The following is a 22,408-nucleotide window of genomic DNA, read 5'->3' as shown; positions in this document are numbered from 1 at the left end:
AGAAGACCAGTAACTGAAAAAACTTGCAAAAAAATCCACCTTACCAAAAAAAGATCAGTATACCAAAAAAGGTAGTCGGTATCAAAAAATTTAGTGGCCATAAAGATGCCACATGTCTAAAGCAAAGAGGCTAGTGAAAAATTGCCTATGCAAGCCAAAAACTACCTCTGAGCAGAAAAAACACTAAAAAAGATCTGAGAAATTGTTGAAGAAGCCCCCAAAATTGTTGTGGAGGCAAAATAGCCCACACAAAATGGCCATCAAAAAATTAGCCATAAATACATTGCCACGTATTAATAAAAACTTCAATGCTAGAAAAGCCAATCCTGAACACTATGTTGGGGTTTCATAGAAAATAAGTGGGCACTCCTCAAATGGTGTGTGATGCAAGGGGCACATTAAAAGCAATGGCATTCCTTCCAAAATTAATGTGCCCACTACTTGTGTGTACAAAAAGTGTCACACTTCTATAAACTCTTATTCTTGATAATACCCATGAAAGAGGACATCTCAAGAGGTGGCTTATAGCTCTCTATCTATGATGTGCAAAGGCTCTGAGATGGTGGCTCTCAAATGAACCAAACTATGTAACCATTGCAATGTGCACCATAGAATGAGAGGTTCAAAGATGGGAGCAAGAATGCTAGCATCCAAGAATCTAGAATGAATGTAATGCAAATGAAAGCTAAATAAGAGAAAGTAGAATGCAAGTTAAACTAGAAAATAAGTATTACAGCCTCTATTTAGACTATATTATTTAAGCTATAAGCATGGAGAGAAACTAGAATAAATGAGAAGCATGAAGAATGAAGAATAGAAGATAGAAGAAGAGGAGCTTCACAAGTATGATATCTTCAATCCTGCAACGTAACGTTAGTAAAAGAGCAAAATTATGAAGTGAGGAAAGAGTTCTCACTTTTAAAGAGAAATGGATGATAGAGATCATGAGGAAAGATGCATGTGATCAAGGGTGGAGTTTGAAAGTGGGGGTGATCCATGTACACAAGAATTTCCACCAATTGTGATGAAGAGTTGACTTTTGTCCCCCGTATTGGACAAAAATGTCTTTTATTTTATTTTTAAATAAGGGAAATACTTTTGTGTGTGCAACTTCGGATAAGAGATGAGTGGGTAATTTTATTTAATTAAAAGAGGGGCATGTTCTTTTAATTAAATATTAACTTTGGATAAAGTGGTCAAACTATAGGATAAAATCAAATAAATGGATTTTTGGAGATTTGATCAAGGATAAGTATTAGATAAATTATGCAAAAATGCTAGAAAGGGGGCTCATAGTCTAGATGACCATTATAATCCTAATAGTTCTCCTATCGTAAGTGTGTCCCTAACTATAACTCGATATCTAACCCTAACTCAAAGAGTAATCCTAGTCCTAACCTGAATCCTATGTCTAACCCTTCACTTATCCTATGTGTAACCCTAATCCCAACCCTAATCCTATTTAACCCTAGTCCTAATCATAACTCTAACTCTAACCCTAACCATACTACTAAATTTAACCCTTTCTCTAATTGAGATTCCTATTCCTAACTATATTGTCGAGTCTAAACCTTAATCCTATAATAATAATTATAACCCTAATCCTAATCTTGATCATAAGCCTAGCCCTAGCCCTAACCATATTCATAATGTTAGGTCTATTGTAACCCTATGTATAACCCTACTTCTAACCCTAAGTGAAATTGTGACTATAAATATAAGCCTACCTATCACCTTAATAATTACCTTATTGTAACCCCAACACTAACCCTATCCCTAACCATATTATGAATGTGAAGTCTAATGGTAATCCTAATTTTAATCCTAAGACAAACCCTGACCATAAATATAGATCAAACTATCATCATAATAGTTGTCTCATTTTATGTATGACTCTAACCCTAGCCCTACCCGAAAACATAAGTTGAATTGTAACCCTAACCTTTCTTATGATACAACAAACTAGAAGAAACCAATGACCTTTCTTACTATAGTCTTACTAAGGACATGATAGAAGCATACTCTCAAATTGAAAAAAAAAAGTAGAGGAAAAAATGGCATCGTCACATGAGTTCTCCTCAAGTCCTCTATATGCACATAAGTCAACTTCTTTAAGGTCATTTTCTTCTTCTAGGTCTATATATTTTACTCCAAAACATGAATTGCCTTCATCTTCTAGATCCAAAATCTCTTTAGGTAGCAAGCAAGTGATGCCTCCTTTGATCATATACAACCTATGCAAAATTTCATGATAAACCTATCATTGACTGCTATGATGAAGACATGGATGCATGTTATGCACTTGAGAAACAACACAAATATCCTCAGTATACTTTTGAGAGGATCTTTACTCCCTTGGAAGATTATTATGGTTCTATTTTGCAAACACTTCTTGATAATGAGCTCATCACATTGCCTAAGTCTAGCTCATACGGAAACCCATTCTTGGAAACCTATTGTGTTTGTCATCGATCTAATGAACATAGCACTTCATATTTCATAGAGATGAAACATAAAGTCCAAGACCTCATTGATGACAAGTTAGTTGGAATTGCAAACTTTATACACTCATGTGATGAGGATACTTCTTTTGAGCAAGATCTTATTGATGAACCTATGTCTATTGATGGTTTCCTTGACACCTCCACTTCTTCCAACATGCATAAAACCCCTCAAAATTCAAATATTTTCAAAACACCTCCATTAAATAAATAACCTAATTCTTTTCACAATGGCAATGTGTACTCTCAAGGGCTACCTCTAAAAGAAACTCAAGCTAATCTACATTTGGCTGCAAATCTTTTCAATGCTACTAAGGCTAAAGATCCTAAACCTTCATGTGATTTTATTCCTACTATGCCTACTTCAACTAGCCCTACATTGCCTCTTCAAGATACTACCATGTAAACTTCACATTCTCCCTTGTCCTTTGAAGTGGCTCCATGTCAAGAGGATTCTAAAAAAGATAAAGATATACATGTCAAGAAAGATCAATATCAAGCACCCTTTCATCTCCTTCAAGATGTCATCCCTCCATATCCTATGTCTTATTCATCTCCCAAACATGACAAGGATACCACTTCCACTATCTCCATTGAGATTATTGAAAATTGTGAGAAAGTCAATGCCTATGCTATCCAAAGAAAATTTTCAAGATCAAAGTATATCCTCTTGTTCTACTTCTCCACTTCAAAAACATTCTCAAGCTTCAAATTCTCTATAAAAGGTTTTTCTATTATCAAATCTACTCATGAGTATATTGATGGCCTTGGTCATGTTTCCTACTCTAAATATGTTGATATCCCCACCACTTATCCTTTTACATCTTCCAAATCTATCCTTGGTCCTTACCCATCAAAGCTAAAGCCTTCAAACCTTAATTCCATATAGGGGCCTTACATTCCTCCATCTCCTAATTTCACTCCTAGATCATCACCTACTTCTCCCATTACACCTCAAGATCAACAAAGACACTCATTCTTGAAAACATTTCATCGACCCATCCATCTAAATTTTCCATATTAGTCTTATCCATCCACAAGTCCCAAGTCTTTTGGAAGAAATTTGGAAGTACAACATAAAAATAAACACAAGAATCCATTGAAAATTGAAGATCACTATGTCCTGTCTAGTCAATATGTGAGTACAAACAAAGAAAAAATATTCAAGAGACCATAAAGGTCCACTAACCAAAGAGTCAAATCAAATCAAATATGTGTTCCTAAATCAACTATTGAAGAAATGTGTTCTAAAGCATCCAAAGGAAAAGAAAAGTCAAAAGCTATATGGATTCCTAGGTCCCTTTTGAAAGAATTGAATATTGAAAACAAACTAAAGTTGATATTCAAACTTCCAAGGGCTTCCACTCCATCTTCTTCTAAAATTACTTTATTGTCTCATATATCAAGACTTGAAGTTATTTCACCAATGACTCCCCCATCATTCCATCACCCTTAAAGGTGTGTGTCAATGTTGATCTCTCCTACTTTCTCACCTACCCTTATAAAATCCTTTCAAGCCTACACTTACCTTCTATCTGTACTCCTTCTAGCCTTCCAAGATATGAACTCTTATCCTCAATACACTTTTCTACTATCATCTCCCTTCCATCACCCTGTTAGCATCTTTGAGCATCCCTTTCTACAGTCTTGTCTTATTACGACTTATCCTTCCATTAAAAGCACTATCCATTCTATCTAAAAATATTTTAAAAAATTAAAAAGAAAGATAGAAAAAAATGTGCCTTGGTGAAAACCTGGTAACCGGTGCCTTGTAGAAAAAGTAAAGAGCTATAAAGTTGTCTTATGGTAAAAACCACTTCTTCTAGTGCCTTGGATGAGTACCATGATGAAAACTTTGAAAATAGGAATCATGCATAATTCTTCCATCATCCATCCATTCCATCATTCCTCTTTGATCTTGAAAATGTTGAACTATCCCTGAGCATTAGCTATCTTATCCATTGTCTACCTTATCATGACCCTTCTTATCCCAAAATATTTCACTTCTAGCCTCCATACAAGCTTTGTCCTTGCTATTATATCCTATCACTATCCTATTTGACCTCATAATTGACCCCTTGGTCTTGATCACATAAAGTACAACATGGTTTTCATAAGCCTCTTGACATGTCTACTCTTTTAGACTACATAATTTTTTGGTATCTCACTTATTAGCTTCCATTATTTATCCTATATGTTATATTTCTTAGTGGCTTGCAATATTTATCCTATATGTTATGTTTCTTTTGGCTTCCATTGATTATCCTATATTCTATCTTTCTTATTGGCTTTAACTTCTTATCCTACATGGCTTGTCCAAAACATGTTTCATATGGCTATCTTTCCCTAGCTTGGATGCTCTTGAGGAGCTAGTCCTTGAGGATCACCTTTCACTTGCTTCATGCAATATCTTTTGCCTATTCATCTTATCTACTAGCTTGCTACTCCATCATACCCTTCACCTTGCCAAACATTAGAAAAAAATAATGTGATCTTTCTTTAGAGCTAGTCAATCTTTCCAAGTGGTGAAAACCTGGAAATAGGTGCTAATTGAGACCCTTGCATCTATGTCTATCAGTATCTTTCTTGAACTCATGAAATATATTTATATCCTTGTGATTTTCCTTTCCTAGCTTGGAAATAAGTCTCCTATAGGTCTAGGGGTCACAAACTATATAGTTGTTCAAGATCTCATTGTTTTGTTGGTGTTTAGTTGGCAACTCGCTCAATAGTGTTTTTCAACACTTCCCTTGACTTTGAGTGTTTTTCAACACTTATCAGATGCTTTGGATACACTCTAGGATTTTGAGATATTTCTTACTAATAGACTTGAGTCCTAAGGAGAAAGTAATGTGACTCTCACGCACTTAAACACTAAAATTAGCTGAGACTTGTTGGCTTATTTTTCTTTGTGTCTTCTCTATGACAATTTTGTTGATGATTTTTCCCTCCCTAAGAGCCTCTTGAGGATGTCATGAACTAGAGGACTAGGGACATGGAGCATTTTTTCCTTTGATTTATGTTTGTGGGTGTACTTTGTTAGATCTTAGGTGTCTTGAGCATCTTGCTTGACCCACTTGACGCTTAGGATCTTCAATGTTACATCCTTTTCTTTTTTTCACAAGTGTTTGCTTCTCAAAATTGTGTGTCTCAATGTAAGCATAATCTTGCTATACTAAACCTCAGGAATCTAACTGCATAGTCATCTTGGCCTTTATGTCTTTGATGCATAGGTTGAGTTCCCACATTTCTATCTGATATAGATCATATTCATACCCTCATATTTTATACTAGTGATGATTATATGATCTTTTGATGTCCCTAATAAGGCTCGATGATAAAAGCTAGGAGCTACTTAAATAACCCTTGCAATTGCACCTTTGCATACTAGCTTGAATTCCAGGTTCATTATATCTTAGCTTGCATTTGAGTGTCAAGATAATCTTCTTTATCTTTCATGGATGTGCTCATCGATTTCGTTCATCTTCATGATTCTTCTCAATCATGTCTTCATCTCTTTTGACCTTGTCATCTCATCATTCTTTTCTTTTCCTGTCATCAAAAGGGTTCATCTTATCATCGCATTTGTCTACCCTTTTGGGTCCTTCATATAGTATTTTGACCTAATTTCAATTTCCTAGATCTATTTTTTAGATCAATATCGAAATCTAGGTTAATCTTGCTAGTCAAAATTGTATTTCAAAATTATTCCTTCTTCTACACAATTGTCAGATCATTTGAGGCTTAATCTTTGCACATTTTTTAGGCAATCATCATTTCTTCATCATTTCTACTTTCTTCCATTCTTCTTATTCATTCTATTTCATTTCATTTCATCAAATTCTCATGCTTTATCTTTTTGGTCAAATCCAATCAAACAGGGGCATAATATCTTCATTGATTGGTGGTCATTCTTTTGCCTTGATTGCTTAGTTGTCATTATGGACTTTGGCTTATCTCAATTCGATCAAATCTAGCTCATTTTTTCATCTCCTATACCTCATTTTGATTTTGATCCTAAGGGGGCATGAATACATTGTCATTGCTTTGGTTTGTTGCATATTGATTATGTTATGACTATATATTCCCTTAGGAGCATATGCTTGACCTTTCCATTTACTCTTGATTCAACTATCACTATAGAGCTTATGCTTGACCTTTCCATTTTCTCTAGGTTTATTTCTCTCCTAGTGTTTATTTTTTCTTCTAACTGACTATGCATTTGGGATCTACTATCACTATGTACTTCATTCTTTAGAGTTACATCTATCTTTTAGTTTTTATCTTGGTTTCTTCATTCTTTGATGTAATATATTCCCAGATCAATCAGGCATTAGTCAAAAGGGGCAAATGTAACCACCCAAAATGGTCATCTATACTATGAGCCCACTTTCTAGCATTTTCACTTAATTTATTAATCACTTATTCTTGATCAAATCGCCACTTTGCTATTTATTTGATTATAATCTATGGTTTGACTACTTTATCCTAAGTCTTTTATATAATTAATATAACTTTCTCCCTTTAATTAAATAAAATTCCCAAAGTTCCACTTATCCTAAGTGTGCACATGAAAAACATTATTCCTATTTTAAAAAGAAAAGGAAAGGCATTTCTGTCTCACATGAGGGGCACACTTTCTACGTGAGAGGAATCTTTATTTTCAAAGTAAACTTAATTCTCCTCCACACATATTTTACCTCTTAAATTCAATTTTTGATCTATCTCAGGCTCTTAAATTCAATTGTTGATCTATCTTAGGTGAGATTATTGTGCACATGGATAAACCCTTGGTTATGCCTCTTTTGCCTCTTAATCTCAACCGTCCATTTTATTTAAAAGGAGGCTTACTCCTTACTCTCTCATAAGCTTACACTCTCATGTTAATGTTATGGTGCATGTTTTCCTAGTGACTTTTGAGCTTTTGAATGGCTTGGAGCATTCTTGTATTTGCATTCTCATACTTGCAACATGGCTTGCATGTAGCTTAGTTTTCTTTATGCTCTAGTTTAGATCACATAGCTTAAATATGAGGTTTTTTAACTCTCTTTGTTATCTTGCATTTCATTTAGTTTAATTTTCATTTGCATTGCATCCTTTATTGATCCTTGGACATTAGAACTCTTACCTCTACTCTTTGAATCTTCCATTCTATGGTCCACCTTGCAAGGGTTTTCTTAAGCTAGGTTCATTTGAGAGCCACCATCTCATAGCTCTTGCACGTCATAGATGGGAAGCTATAAGCCACCTCTTGAGATTATCTTTATCATGGATATTCTTAAGAATAATGGTTTATAATAGTGTACCCTATTTTTGGTATACAACCATCATAGGAGTCTAGGTTATTAAGAGGTAAATCAAGGAATGTATAATAGCATGACAAAGGAAACCAAGAAGTAGAAGCTCTCATAAATACCTTCTAAGTAGACATGATGGACCCCATGACAACAAACTTCAAAAAATTTGCACGAGTTGAGGCCATGCTATACCTTTGTATAGATCATTTATAGTGCCTACCCCTAGTTTTTTTGTTTTGTTATATTGCCAAATTCTTTTAGGCCAATTTTTATGGTTATGTTATTTGATTTAGTGGTACTTGGTTACCCAATTTGATTGATGTTATTTCATACTTGGTTTATATATTTGATGAGCTACTTGATACTCAGTTATTTCATGTTTATTCTTTTGATGATGATGTTGGAAATAATTTTTAAAAAAAATAAGGGAGATTGTTGGAAATGACTGAAGAGATTATACATAAAAAGTAATGGAACTGGTAAAGAATGCTCTCAATCATTGTTTTTCCATTGATGTCAAAGTTGCTACTTGCAGGAATGACAATTTCTTTAGTGATCCAAATACTATCAATTGGTTGATTGACAAGGAGGAGGCAATCAATAAGATGTAACTAGAGTACCTAGAGAAAGGTTGAAGTTATGATGTTGTAATGAAATACAAGGATCAGCTAAGCCATTGATGAAAAAGTGTATTGATGACATACTCTAAGACACAGAGAATGGGCACATTGAAACATATCAAAGATGTAAGGTTTTAGCTAAGTCATTTGTAAAGTCTAACTAAGTTCATTAGAGAAAGAGAGCCAAGCAAGCAAGTCAATGCCAAACAGATTCTTAGTTGAAGCCGAGCAAGTTCACTTTTAGAGTGTGCTGAGTAAATATCAAGTGCCAAATAGAAAAAAAGTGCCAAGTAAATATCAAGTGTCGAACAGAAAACAAGTGCCGAGTAAATATCAAGTGCCGAACAGAAAACAAGTGCCGAGTAAACATCAAGTGTCGAGCATGAAATAGGTGCCGAGTAAAGATATAGATGTCGAGCAGGATACAAGTGCCGAGTAACACAAAACAAGTTGAGTATCAGTAAACCAATAATGCTTAGTTGCTGCATTATTTTGAAATAGAAGATTCGCTAGATCTAAGCCGACAAGGTTGTTACCTAGAAGTTTGTAAACCAGATAGAAGATAGAGTGATGAGCTGGTGGCACAGAACACCATGTAAAAAGGTTTTTAGCGAATACAACTGGATGCTAGACAAGGTTTCTAGATGAAGAAGAAATATGGGGTAGATACATTGTATCCTACCTAATCCATTGAGACCCTAAAATTGGAGAGGGAGAATTGAGCGGGAAAGATATTTCATATTTCTATTTAAGAAGTCATAAGGTCATGAAGCAGTAGTGTGGTGGTGAGAAAGTATGAAATCATGAGCTGTTGAAGAAAAGTGCTAAGGAGTAAGAGAACAAAGAATACTCTGTTTCACTGGATGACCACAGATATGATTCCATTGGTTTGATGAGTAAAGAAGACTCAAGGAAACAAAGCTTGAGAGGAAGACAAGCTAACAGAACTGAAGTGATTAAAAACCAAGCAAAGGATTGAACTGAAGTGTGATATGTAATCTGCAAGTTATGTTGTAAGTTGAATCAGATCAAAGCTATTGTTGTTACTTTCTAGCAATTGTAACAGTTAAGATAAAACCTATGAACTTAGGTTGGTTTAATAGCCATGTTGTAAATCCTTTAATAGGGTAACATTCCAAGTGAATGTTCCAAAGTCCTTTAACCAGGCCCATTCCTAATAGTTTGGTGAAATCCTCTAACAAGGTCACATTTAACAATGTGTTGTAGCCTTTAATAGGGCAGGCTTTTCACAGGGCAGACCATCAGAAGTGGTTAAAATCAATTGCGCAGTTATTTTGTGGGTATGATCCCCACCCCAGTTTTACCTTCTTATTCTTGGAGGGTTTCTGGGTTATCAAATTCTTGGTGTTATGGTGTGATGCATGTTTACTTTTCTTAGTTGTTTCAATATTTAAATTTCATGCATGATAAGTTCAGTTATGCACCATTAAGAATTTGTAGAGAAAACAGAAAAAGTTTTATCATGGCATTTGGACCTTGAATAACTGATTCACACCCCCCCCCCCCCCCCTCTCAATTATTCTAAAGAATTATAACAGATGATACTTTGTATGTTCATATAGTGATTTCACTCGTTTCATGATGATAGCTAGATGGATGATTTATATATGTTTTTCATGGTTACTTGCCCCATACTTTCAAGTGTATGGTGGACATGTGTGTTTTACTTTATGTTTGATGTTTCTGATGTGGTTGAGGGAGGGAGTTGTAGTCACCTACTAGTCAAGATCTATATGATATACCACTCCCCACCATTGTTTGTTTAGTTTAGATTTATATGCACATGTACATGTTCAACTTTTATGTAGAGTGCAAGTATTGGGCATTGACTTCTATGAATTGTTAGGATGAGTGTACCCTATCATAGTATCTCAATGGTAAAGAGGGGAGATAGTTCTTGAGTCCAAATCCTAACCCTAGGCCAATTATCCTAGAATATAGGACAAGTATCTGAGTTATGTACCCTTCAAAATTTGTCAAGTGATGTGAATTCAAGATTTTGACCCTTTGAGTTTGATATCGTACTTTATCTTTTAGAATGGGTTTTCTTCTTAAGTTTGTGGGTCTATTGTGATTTTTAGTTATTATTAAATCAAATGGAGATAATATTAAATGATTTAATTTAACAAAAAAAATAAAGAAAAATCAAAATTTTAATTATATTTAGAGGAAATAAATTTAAATATTTAATTAAAAGTCCAAATTTGGCATAATTATATATATTTTTTGATAGGTAACAGTTTTGATTTTTCATTAAACTTAAAAAGAGGAATTACATTGGGTTGCCAATTGCAAAAGTTGGCCAAAAAAATTATGAACATTTATCTTCCCTACACCGCAAACATATATCAACGTAATACATTAAAAGGGCATAAACACCCTACCAAGAACAACAACATCCCAACCCACAAAAGCCCACATAATAAAGACATTTAGTTGCCTAGGGCAATGACACCATCCATCTCCACCAACCACCTACGCTTAGTCCTTGAACCATTGCACCACCTCCTCCCTTGTGAAATTTGGAATGGTTCAGTCATCCTCGACTGACCTTGGCATGCCGAGAGGGTTGGTTCCTTAGCAATGCATGTTGTCCATTTCACTCGTGCCCACGTCTTTAGTCAATGAGATGTCCAACCACATTCCTTTCACAATGGAGTCTCCAGTAATCTTCAGAGTCTTCCTCTCAATCTAGTGTCATAGTGGCTATCCTGGAGCTTTAACACTCTTGCATGGCATTGCCTTCATAAATCCCTGCCTCTCCTCACTTGACAACCAAATCTTCTCCTACAGAAACTCCACAATCTTCTTTCACCCTTTCTCTACCTATGGTACATGCACCCCTTGTGGAAACTATAAGGGATTGAATCAAAGTATCCCCTCCCCCAACCAACCTCCATGGCTCATGTCCCATCTCCAATCCCACATCCAAGATGACTCTATCCATAATTTCCTCCAGCCCCAGTAGCCATTGTGGGTCAACACATGTTTCCACAGCCCATTAGACTTCCTCCTTAGTCCCTCCAACGTGTAGTGCCAATGCCACAAAGAGTGAAGCCACATCCAAGTTGGAGTGTCTCCTCCAGTAGGAGTCCAAGTACTCCATTCTATACATTTGTTGGATGTCATCCAGGAACTCCATATCATCAAACATGAAAATTTTCTTCAAACACCCAACCATAATCTTTCTCTCATACGTTTGCGTCTAATTATCTAATTCAAGTACAAAATTGGCCTCTATTTCCGTCTCTCTACTAAAAACCCTATGAAGTGCCCTTCCTTTCCTCATTGAAATCACACACTTCAGACAATCTAGAAGCCTTCTCTATGCGGGGTGCCAATATATAATTACAAACTTTATCATGCTTTAGGGATTGATATCTCTTGAATGTCATCAGGGGTATTGGTTCATGATTTGAGTTGTAGTCCCCTCCATAATCAGCAAAAATGCCTTTTTGGCCTCTTCATAATGCTTCCCAATCTTTTTTCCAAGTTGAGAAGTCTAAGGTCTTCAAAAAAAAATTTCTGAGTCCCCAAAATTGCATTCATGCCCATATTCGCCAGCTTATCTGCCACCTTATTTGCTTCTTTGTAGACATGGGAAACCTTAAAGTCCCCAAACTCCATTAGTAGGCATCTAATCTATTTTATGTGTTTGTCAAGATGTCATGCTTCCAACTTCCCTTTCTTAATTTTGTAAGTGATTATCTTTGAATCCCCTTCAAGATGCACTCTACAGATATCCAATTTAATGCCTAAGATTAAAGCCTCCTTAGCTGCTTGACATTCTGTCATATTATTCGTTCCATCTTTCAGTCTTTTGGCTATAAAGGCAAGAGTGTGGCCTTGATTATCTCTTGCTACACAACCACAAACAAAGACCCCTAGATTTCCCCTAGCTACCTCATCAAAGTTAATTTTCACTCATCCTTCCTCTAGTGGTGGCCAACACATTTTTTCCCTTTTTTGTTTAGGATTAGCCCTTACAAGCCCATTAACGGGCCTTTGTGTAATTATATTTATTTAGTTTAATAATAATTAATTTAGAAGTTTCATTTTTTTAAATGAACTCTAAATATTATATTAGTTAAATTAATAAATATACTTCCTAATTACGTCTTATTATTAAACAAAAGCAAGTGAGAATAATTTTTAAAAACTTTATTATAATTAAGACACAAAAAGTATGTATGAAGAATTAAATAAATAAAATAATAAAAGAGAAGGCTTTTGCATATTCGTAAAATCAAAACCCTAGGTTGAGAAATTCTTTATCGAGAGATTAGAGCCCATTTCTCCACACATAGGTTTTGGGGAGCAAAATTTGGAATTTGAGAAAAAGAATTATTGAAAGTTTCAGAGGGTTTGGATTTGCATGCATTCATAGGTTGTCTCACATTTTAGCTATTTTTTTGAGGTAGGGTTTGAAATCCCATTGTAGGTCTATTTTGTGTCTTCCTGGGTACTTGCATAATGCTTATTAATTTATTGTATTAATCTTTGGATAAAGAATTATGTTGTAGATTTTGAAAAGAAAAAACTTATTAATCAAGAAAACGTGATAGGGGAAAAATGTAGAAAAAATTATAAAATTATTATGACTGTATTCATTTAAAACCCTTTCTAATTCGATCATAGAAAATTGGAAGAAAACAAAAATTTGAACAGTTACATTTTGAACTTTAAATTTTTCATGTGATTATCTCAAGTTTTCCAAATAAAGATAAATATTCTTCTTATATCTAAAATAATTTAATTGCAAAATATATTGGAAAATTAAAAGAATAATTGAGAAAAAATGTTAAATGAATGTTTATTTTTATTTTAAAAAATTATAATTTAATTTTTAGATTTATTTAGTTCAAAAAAAATGATTAATTATTTATTTTAGAAATTTAAAAAAAATTATTAATTAAAAATATATATTATTTATTTATTTTGAAAATTAAACAAATAAATAGTACTCTTTTTTTTATAAGTGGGTTTTTAATATTAATCCTTTTTAAAAAACTCTGAGTGGGTTATAACTTGTTATATATTTATTAATGCAGGTGGACTTATAAGTTAATAAATATATATTGTGACGTGGCTATCTTTAAAGAAGAGTTGTAGTTGAGTTAACTTTATAATCATCAAGTAATGAATATTTAAATATTATGAGAGAAATTGTAAATAGTTTAATTATAATTATAATTTCAAGTTTGAGTTATCTCGACTTGCATTATGAATTCAAGGAAAAGTCAATATTAATATTAGACTTAAATAGAAGTCAAATTAATATTTTAGAAAAGAAATTGATATTAAGATTTAATCTAATAATATAATTTATGTTATTAATTAAATTAGTTACGATTTAAGATTATTTAAATTAATAATATGATCATGTTGCATGATTGATAATCTTTATCCACTATGATACAATTATGAAATGTGAACTTGAATTTGACACAAATCAACTTTTATGGAATTATATTATTTTTGAAACTAAATAGCTACACTTGTTTTAAATGCATGCGAGATGTCATGTTTTATTTTATGGGGGGTTTGGGGGAAACCTAGTAGTTTGACTAGATAAGCATATTTACCAGAGGCTTGGGAAGTGGTTGTTTTTGTGATGCTTTTATGTGATGTTGTTTAATCCTGATTATTTCATTCCCAACCAATGTGCTACAGTCATGTGTTTCTATGATGAGATCGAGTTATTTTTTGTAAGCTCATGTATTATGATTTTCTTGGTGTAACCTTTGAGGTTTTTGGTTAGTTATCTATTAGTTCTTTCTAGTTGCTTGTATAGGAATGAGGTGAATATTGTGATTTTCTTGGTGTAACCTATGAGGTTTTGATCAATTATCTATTGGTTATTACTATATATGAGCAATGTTAGTATGCTAATAGAAACCAAATTTAAATAAAGCTTCTACAAACTAAACAAAATTCATAAACTTCAAGATAGACTAAGATGAGATCTCAATTGAGAATATGAGCCATTAATGGACTCTCTCAATAAGAAGCTCTCTTGTTGAGTAGCTTTATCTAAATGGATAGGATGTATGCTCAATATGCTTCCAAAGGCTTCAATGGATGATTGTGGATTTTTAGTGTGGATAGATGGCTTTAGTATGGATTTGGCTCTCAAAATAGCATTATAACTTTACTTCATGGATTGTGTTATTTTGCAAAGGGGAAGGATCCAATTTATAGGCAAGAGGCTTGAGGAATTGAGGGCTAAGATGCAAGGATGCGGAAAAACTCATGGAGGGCTTAGATTGAATGAGAGGAGAGCACATGGATTGTGCTTCCTTACAACCAATCAAGGAGTGACACATGTCACAGGGTGAGAGGATGGAAGAAAGGGCAAGGATGAGTCAACAAAGGAGGCTCAAGAGATAAAATCTTCATAAAGACCCTTCATAAGTGCTTTGTAAGAACATTTATGACTTTGTGGGCTTTATAAAGTTTTGTGGTTGAAGATATTTGTGAGAGATACCATGAAATTCGAATTTGAGGGTTTAGGGGGGTTTTAAGCTTGCTTAGGGTTGAAAAAATGATTAGAGGAAGGGTTAGAGATGGTTTAGGACTAGGCAAGTGGATGGCAAGTGGATTGCAATTAATGAGGGTGGGTGAAGGAGGAGATATTTGTTAACTTTGGCTTGAGTTAGCAAGTCTTAACCCATGTTTAGGGAATGTGACAAGGTTAGGAGGGGATTAGGATTAGGTTTAAAGACATCTTCTAGAAGAGTCTAGACTTTGGATGAGGATAAAGACTTTCTAGAATAGTCTAGAACTTCTTAGGATAAGATTTTATGAAATAAATAAAGTTTTATTTATTTCAAAGGTTTGGGTTGAGGAGATATTTATTAAAATATTTTTAATAAACATGAGGATTAATATTTAATCTTCATTAAATATTTTGAGTTGGGATTAGGGGTAGGAAATGATGGGATTAGCCTTTAATCGAAATTAAAGAAGGATTAGAAGATTTTGGAAGAGGTTATTGGTCTTAAGAAGATTGGCCAAGTTTTGGACAAAAAATAAATTTTTTATTTATTTTAGGATTTTTGGTCAATTTATTAATTAAATAATTAATAAATAAGGAAATAATGTTTAAATAAGATTTAAACATTTTTGGGAGGGATTCCTTAATTAAATATTTTTAATTAAGATAAAGGGATTTAATGGCATAAAAATTAATTAATTAATTAATTAATTAATAAATGATGATGTCATCAAGGATTTTTTCAAAAAATAAAAATACTTTATTTTCTAAAGGATTTTTGGTCAATTTATTAATTAAATAATTAATAAATAAGGAAATAATGTTTAAATAAGATTTAAACATTTTTGGGAGGGATTCCTTAATTAAATATTTTTAATTAAGATAAAGGGATTTAATGACATAAAAATTAATTAATTAATGATGATGTCATCAGTGATTTTTTCAAAAAATAAAAATACTTTATTTTCTAAAGGATTTTTAGGTGTCTACAATTACCAGTTTATTATATAGGACTAAGGTGAATATTGTGATTTTACGAGCTTAGGGTAGGTTATCTATGTGTATGCTAGTAAGTGGCTTGCAATAGAGGTCAAAGCCCTAAAGAGGGTGCTTGGGTAACCCATTGTAAGTTGTATTAATTAGTGATAACATTTCATTAAATGTGTTAAAATGAATTAACAAGAGTCAATTTCTTGCCTCGTCCATTCCTCGAGTGCTAGTATAGGCTAGGATGGGAGTAGAGAGGATGCTTGGTTGTGACCTTGTCTCATTAGTATGCCTTGTATATATGAATGGATACTAATGTCGCATAGTCCCTAGGGGGTCAGAGTCCAGAGAGGCCGCTAGGGTAACCTTAGAGTTGGCTCATGTAATGCAACTTGTTGCCATGCATATTAGGTTTCCTACATGTCTTTGTTGCCTTTGGGATTAGATGTTACTTGTGTACTTGGTACCTTTAAGATAGATTTCTATCAGGATTACCTGACATAGATACTTGTTATGATTTTGGATTGTTATCTATTTTGGGACTTGAGATTATCTCCTCAACATAGTGGGAGTGGGCCATTTAGGTTCCACGAGGTTGAGTGGTAGTTTTTCTTATATCATTGAGATCCAACATCTGGATGTACTTGTGTAGTTGTTCCATTCTTCTGATCTTGTGATTATGTTCTATGGTCATATGTTGATTTATTGGACTTTGATTTTTGGAGATCTTATGAGATGTTGTACCTTATCATGATGTATATTCTTTTACTATTTCATAGCCTATGACTTGTATAGAGGATGATTTTCATTTTGGGTTATGCCATGTGGCATCTTATGTACTTGTATATTATTTCATTTGATTTCACACTTATGGTTATCCTATGATGTGGACTTTATTTTGTATTAAATTTAATCTTAATAAAACTTATGTATGTGATTTAGCATCATGGAACCCTTCAGAAATGTAACTATTATTGTATAACTTATGTATGTATGTATGTTATTTCTTCCACTATGTTATCTCTTGTTGTTTTCATCTTTAAAAAAAAAGTTTGGCAAACTTAGTGACATAATTGGGTTAATTTCTTTTGGGTTCCTTGGCGGGGCATTACATCATCTGCCCAAGTATTCAAATAGAGTTGTGAATCTAAAATAGTAAAAGGACACATGGATACTATGGTTATTGAACCTCAATAATCCCAATAAAAATATGATACATGAGTTTGCCGTTGCATACAAGAACTAGAAACTCACCCTAGGAGCCATGTTGGAAGATGATCATGTTGACAAGGTAGGAATCAATATATCTATCTAGTTAGTTTCTATAAAAATTTTATGATGGTTTTAGGTTTTGAGGATAGGTGTCCTCCAAACAATGTTTAGTTGACTTAATTATTTCTTTACCTGCCAGGAGGTCAAGTTTTTAGGGAGACCTCTTAGCTATCTAAAATTGTATATGTTGGTGCATAGACTTAAGCAAGGGTTAGAAAAACTGAACATAAAAACAATATAGATAAATATTAGTTTCAATTTTATTATTATTTTTGAATGGAAATGGAATGAACTTATATGCTTTGAAATATAATTATCTCTGTCTTTGAACTTTTATAATGGAAATTGTGGTTTGGCAGTAATTTGAATCTATTGTGTTCCAATTTATGAAGTTGGTGTTTCTTGAGGAATACTAACTTCATGCCTTTGATGGTTTTGTCCTACTTAGAGTATGTTTCCATTCTATCTTTAATGCTTGTTAGATAACTTGTGGATTCAATTAAGTTTTTGGGAAATGAAAAACTTTTCTTTTCAGTTCTTGTAGTTGCTCTTATATTATTTAGTACATTAAGCCCCTTATCTAAGAGTAAGGTGTACGGCCTTAAGTTCTCTCAGGTTAAAAGTACCCATGTGTGTGTGTGTTGTATAAGATTTGTTGAAAATCTTATGAGTTGTACCTTTTGCAATTCAGAGGGAAGTGAACATTAATGCTTGCCCAAATGTTGTGAATTATTTGTCTCTGAAGGGGGTAATAGAGTCTAGCTTGCTAGCATTTATTGAAGAGACAAATATGTTCACCAACACCATGCTTGCCACACAACAAGTGCCCATAGGAAAATTCCCAACCTAACCCCCAAATGAACAATCACTCAAACGACATAAATATGAGAGTTCATGTCTAATAATATTTTTTCATATGCACGTGCACATGCTCATGGATGAACACAACTAACTCCACAAAAATGATAAAAAATTAGCAATGCATGGGTTGGATATTAGAACTGTGTGCTAAAATTTTGACACACTTCTATGAGTTATTATATCCAAGATTTCTCAAGAATGAGATCTTAAATGATGACTCATAGCTCTCTATTTATGGAGTGCAAGGATTTGTAATGGAGGCCCTCAGTTTGACCTAGTTTGTGACCATACATGTACACCATAAAATGAGAGATTCAAAGAGGAAAAGAAAGAATGTTAGTTTCCATGATCATCAAATATGCATGCAAATGAAGATGCAAGCTAATCTAAATGATAACAATGCAAAGCAATTCAAGATTAATCTATGAAAACAGATATGACTCTAAGCTATGAAAATGCAAGGATGAAACATGATGATAGAGGCCATGGATGCATGAGAAAATAAGACAAGAAGAGAGAAGTTGCAATGAAGCTCCAATGTCCAAACCCTAAGGCTCAAACTCCTCCAAAATCACTCTCCAAACTTGCAGCATAACAATAAAATATCCATTAACCTTATTATTTTTATTATGAAATTAGGAGGAGAGGGCTCCTTATATAGTCAAGTGTGGAGGTGGGAGGCTTCTCACAACCAATATGGGATAATAGGGTTTGATCTATGTGAGACAAAATTCCACTAATGATAAAGTAGGAGTGTTTGATAAGAAAATGGAAAGAGGGAAAAAGAATCTCACTCAGAAATATGTGCATTTAAGTGTAGAGAAAAATGAATTATATTTATTTATATTTATTTTATTTCTTTTTTTCATCACAAAGAGATATTTTAGTGAGGATTTTATTTATTTAATTAAAAGAGGGATTATCTTTTAATTAAAAGGGGATTTATTTTATTTAATTAAAGGGAAGATTTTCTTTTAATTAAATAAGACTATTTTATTTAATTAAAAGAGAATTTTTCTTTTAATTAAATAAGACTTAAGATAAAATAATCAAACCTTAGAAAATATTGAAATGATTGAATTAATTATGATTAGATCAAGGAAAATGATTTGAATTGATTTGATAAAATATTGAAAGGCATTGATTCAGGCAATTGATAAATTGATAAATGGGGTCCCATAGTCTAGGCGACCATTTTAGGGTGCATATATTTGCCCCTTTTTTACTAGTGTGTGGTTGATTTGGGAAAACATGTAGTCAAAGAGGGGCAAATATATGCACCCTAAAATGGTCGCTTAGACTATGGGCCCCCATTTATCAATTTATCAATTGCCTAAATCAATGCCTTGCAATATTTTATCAAATCAATTCAAATCATTTTCCTTAATCTAATTGTAATTAATTCAATTATTTCAATATTTCCTAAGGTTTGATCATTTTATCCTAAGTCTTATTTAATTAAAAGAAAATTTCTCTTTTAATTAAATAAAATAGTCTTATTTGATTAAAAGAAAATCTCCCTTTTAATAAAATTAAATAAATGCCCTTTTAATAAAAGAAAATCTATCTTTTTATTAAATAAATAAAATCCTCGCTTAAATATCTCTTTGTGATGAAAAAAGGAAATAAAACAAATAAATAAAAATAAAAATCTTTTTTCTCTACATTTAAATACACATATTTCTAAGTGAGAATCTTTTTATTTAATTAAAAGAGGGATTTTCTTTTAATTAAAAGGGGATTTATTTTATTTGATTAAAAGGGAGATTTTCTTTTAATTAAATAAGACTATTTTATTTAATTAAAAGATAAGTTTTCTTTTCAATAAAATAAGACTTAGGATTAAATGATCAAACCTTAGGAAATATTGAAATTAATTGAATTAATTACAATTAGATCAAGGAAAATGATTTGAATTGATTTGATAAAATATTGCAAGGCATTGATTTAGGCAATTGATAAATTGATAAATGGGGGCCCATAGTCTAGGCGACCATTTTAGTGTGCATATAAGAATTGCCAGGAAACAATAAAGTGTAAATACCTCACTCAATCGAGCATCTTGCTAGGAGTACAGATTTGACACAAATCCTAATGAACACAAAGTAAAGCCATGGAAAGATTGTAAACCTAGCAAACATTCCAATTCCATAAACTAAACACATGCCACACAATTCCCACAAAATCTAGGTGACATGCAAAATGAGGGAACAAAAAGCCCAAAAATAAAACATTCTAAAATTTGACAAAATTTAAAAGCCACCTCCAAAATGAGGTCAAACACCCAAAAATCAAATAAAACTTGATCTACAAGCTCACATGCAACTTTTGAAAACATAACTCCACTAAAAATTTCAAATTACAATACAAAACTTATAAAAATATTCATTCTCATCCAATTGGGTCAAATTAACACATGAAAATGGAAGGGGACACTAGTTCTCAACCTCTAACCAAATCACAATAAAAAACGAAAGGTAAAATAGATCAAAATAAAAGAAACAAGAAAGCCCTAACTCACATGCCAAATCTAGGTATTACAACCATAGATGAAAAACTCATTGTATGCAACAAGACACTTGGCAAAGAAGGAGATCCACACTATGAATCCAAAGAGATCAACCTTATGATGATCAGGCAAGCAAAACTCTCCCATTGAGAAAAATAATAAAAATTCCAAAGAGGATTTGGAGAAATTTTCTCCAATTCAAAAAATGAAAAGAGTAAAAGTGAGTGTTAAAACTCCCTTTGGCCAATATAAGCACTTTTATAAAAGTGACTAATAAATTAGGTCATTAAATAACTCAATAAACTAATTGGTCCCTTTTCCCAATTAAAATAGGAAACTCCAAGTTTTTGGAATTCAATTATGACTATTTAGCTAGTAAATAAAATACAGAAAATAAATTATAAAATTTTCCCCAAATCAATTAAATTAGCAATTTAATAACATTTTTTGAAACAACTACAAAATCCTAAATGCATAGACACACTGATGAATCTAATCGCATAATACATCATTAACATAGATTTACCAATAACTAGAGGACTAATAATAATTAGATAGAAACATCACCCATATAGGGACAACATTGGTTCAACATGAACGATCAATGTCACTATCTCCTAGTGTCACTGCTGGTGAATGTACTTGGTACCTATTCGGCAAAATCTTAGGGGGTTATATTGATGGAGCCTTAGGAAGTATGGTTTTTTTTTGGAATGATAAAAATATTCACGAGGAACTTGTATCACAGAATAGGAATATGATCAATATTAGATTTTCTAATGCTAAGGATGGCACTTCATGGGTGCAAACTAATGTTTATGCACCTAACACTAAATGGGGTAGGAAAGCTCTTTGGATTGAACTTTCTAACTAGAGAAAGAACTTTGCAGATGAGGACTGAGTCATTATGGGTGATTTCAATACACCACTGAAAGAGAATGAGAAGAAAGGGGGCAATTAGACCAATTTGGACAACATAATGGATCTAATGGAATTTATTGGTAATCATTTATTGCATGACATGGATTTGCAAGGTGTTGAATACACTTGGACGAATAGAAGGTTGGGTAAGGGTCTCATCCAAGTAAGACTTGATAGAGCCCTTATTAGTAATGGTTGGTTTCAAAGTTATAAATGTTCCTTATTAGCTCATGTGAGAGCAGGTTCTGATCATTATCCCATTTTTCTTTTGGATGACCTTGTTACCATTAAAAAGCACCATTCTTTTCACTTTGAAAAAATGTGGACATTACATCTCGGGTTTGAAAACCTTACTGATTCCTGATGCTCAGCACTTATAACAAACTAGCTTACACAGCTCTTGTTGCATTTTTGTATTGCTTGGCATCGTCTGTGACTCGGCACTCAAATATCACTCGGCACTTGTATAATGCTTGGCACCTAAAGTCATTTGACACTTGATCTTCACTCGGCACCTGAAGGCTTCTCGGTACCTAAAGACTGCTCGATACTTGAAGATCACTCAACACCTATTGGATTTCCTGACTCGGCTCATATTGTGCTCGGCTCCAATGTAGAAAATGGTTAAGTGTGTTGGCCCATTTTGAGACTAACAATCTCCCCCTTTGACATGAGTGACAAAAACACTTAACTGACCTTATGAGTACATTCACTAATCTGCTTGGTATATACAGATGTTTTAAAACCTTGATCAAAATTTTGTAACTTACAATATATACCTCAAAATTATGGTAACTCCCCCTGAGTTGATTGTGCCATTATTTGCGCTATCTTAGTAACCAAAATTTGATGTTGCATATCATGCTCCCTTTTTCTCTTGTCTCCCCTTGTTCCCCTTGTTAACTTGTCTCTTTGCCTTCCTC

The sequence above is a fragment of the Cupressus sempervirens genome, chromosome 6 (assembly GCF_028749045.1).
Source record: "Cupressus sempervirens isolate cs-2001-9-10 chromosome 6, ASM2874904v1, whole genome shotgun sequence".
NCBI lineage: Eukaryota > Viridiplantae > Streptophyta > Pinopsida > Cupressales > Cupressaceae > Cupressus > Cupressus sempervirens.
The sequence above is the reverse complement of the archived record's forward strand: the minus strand, read 5'-3'. Positions refer to the sequence as shown.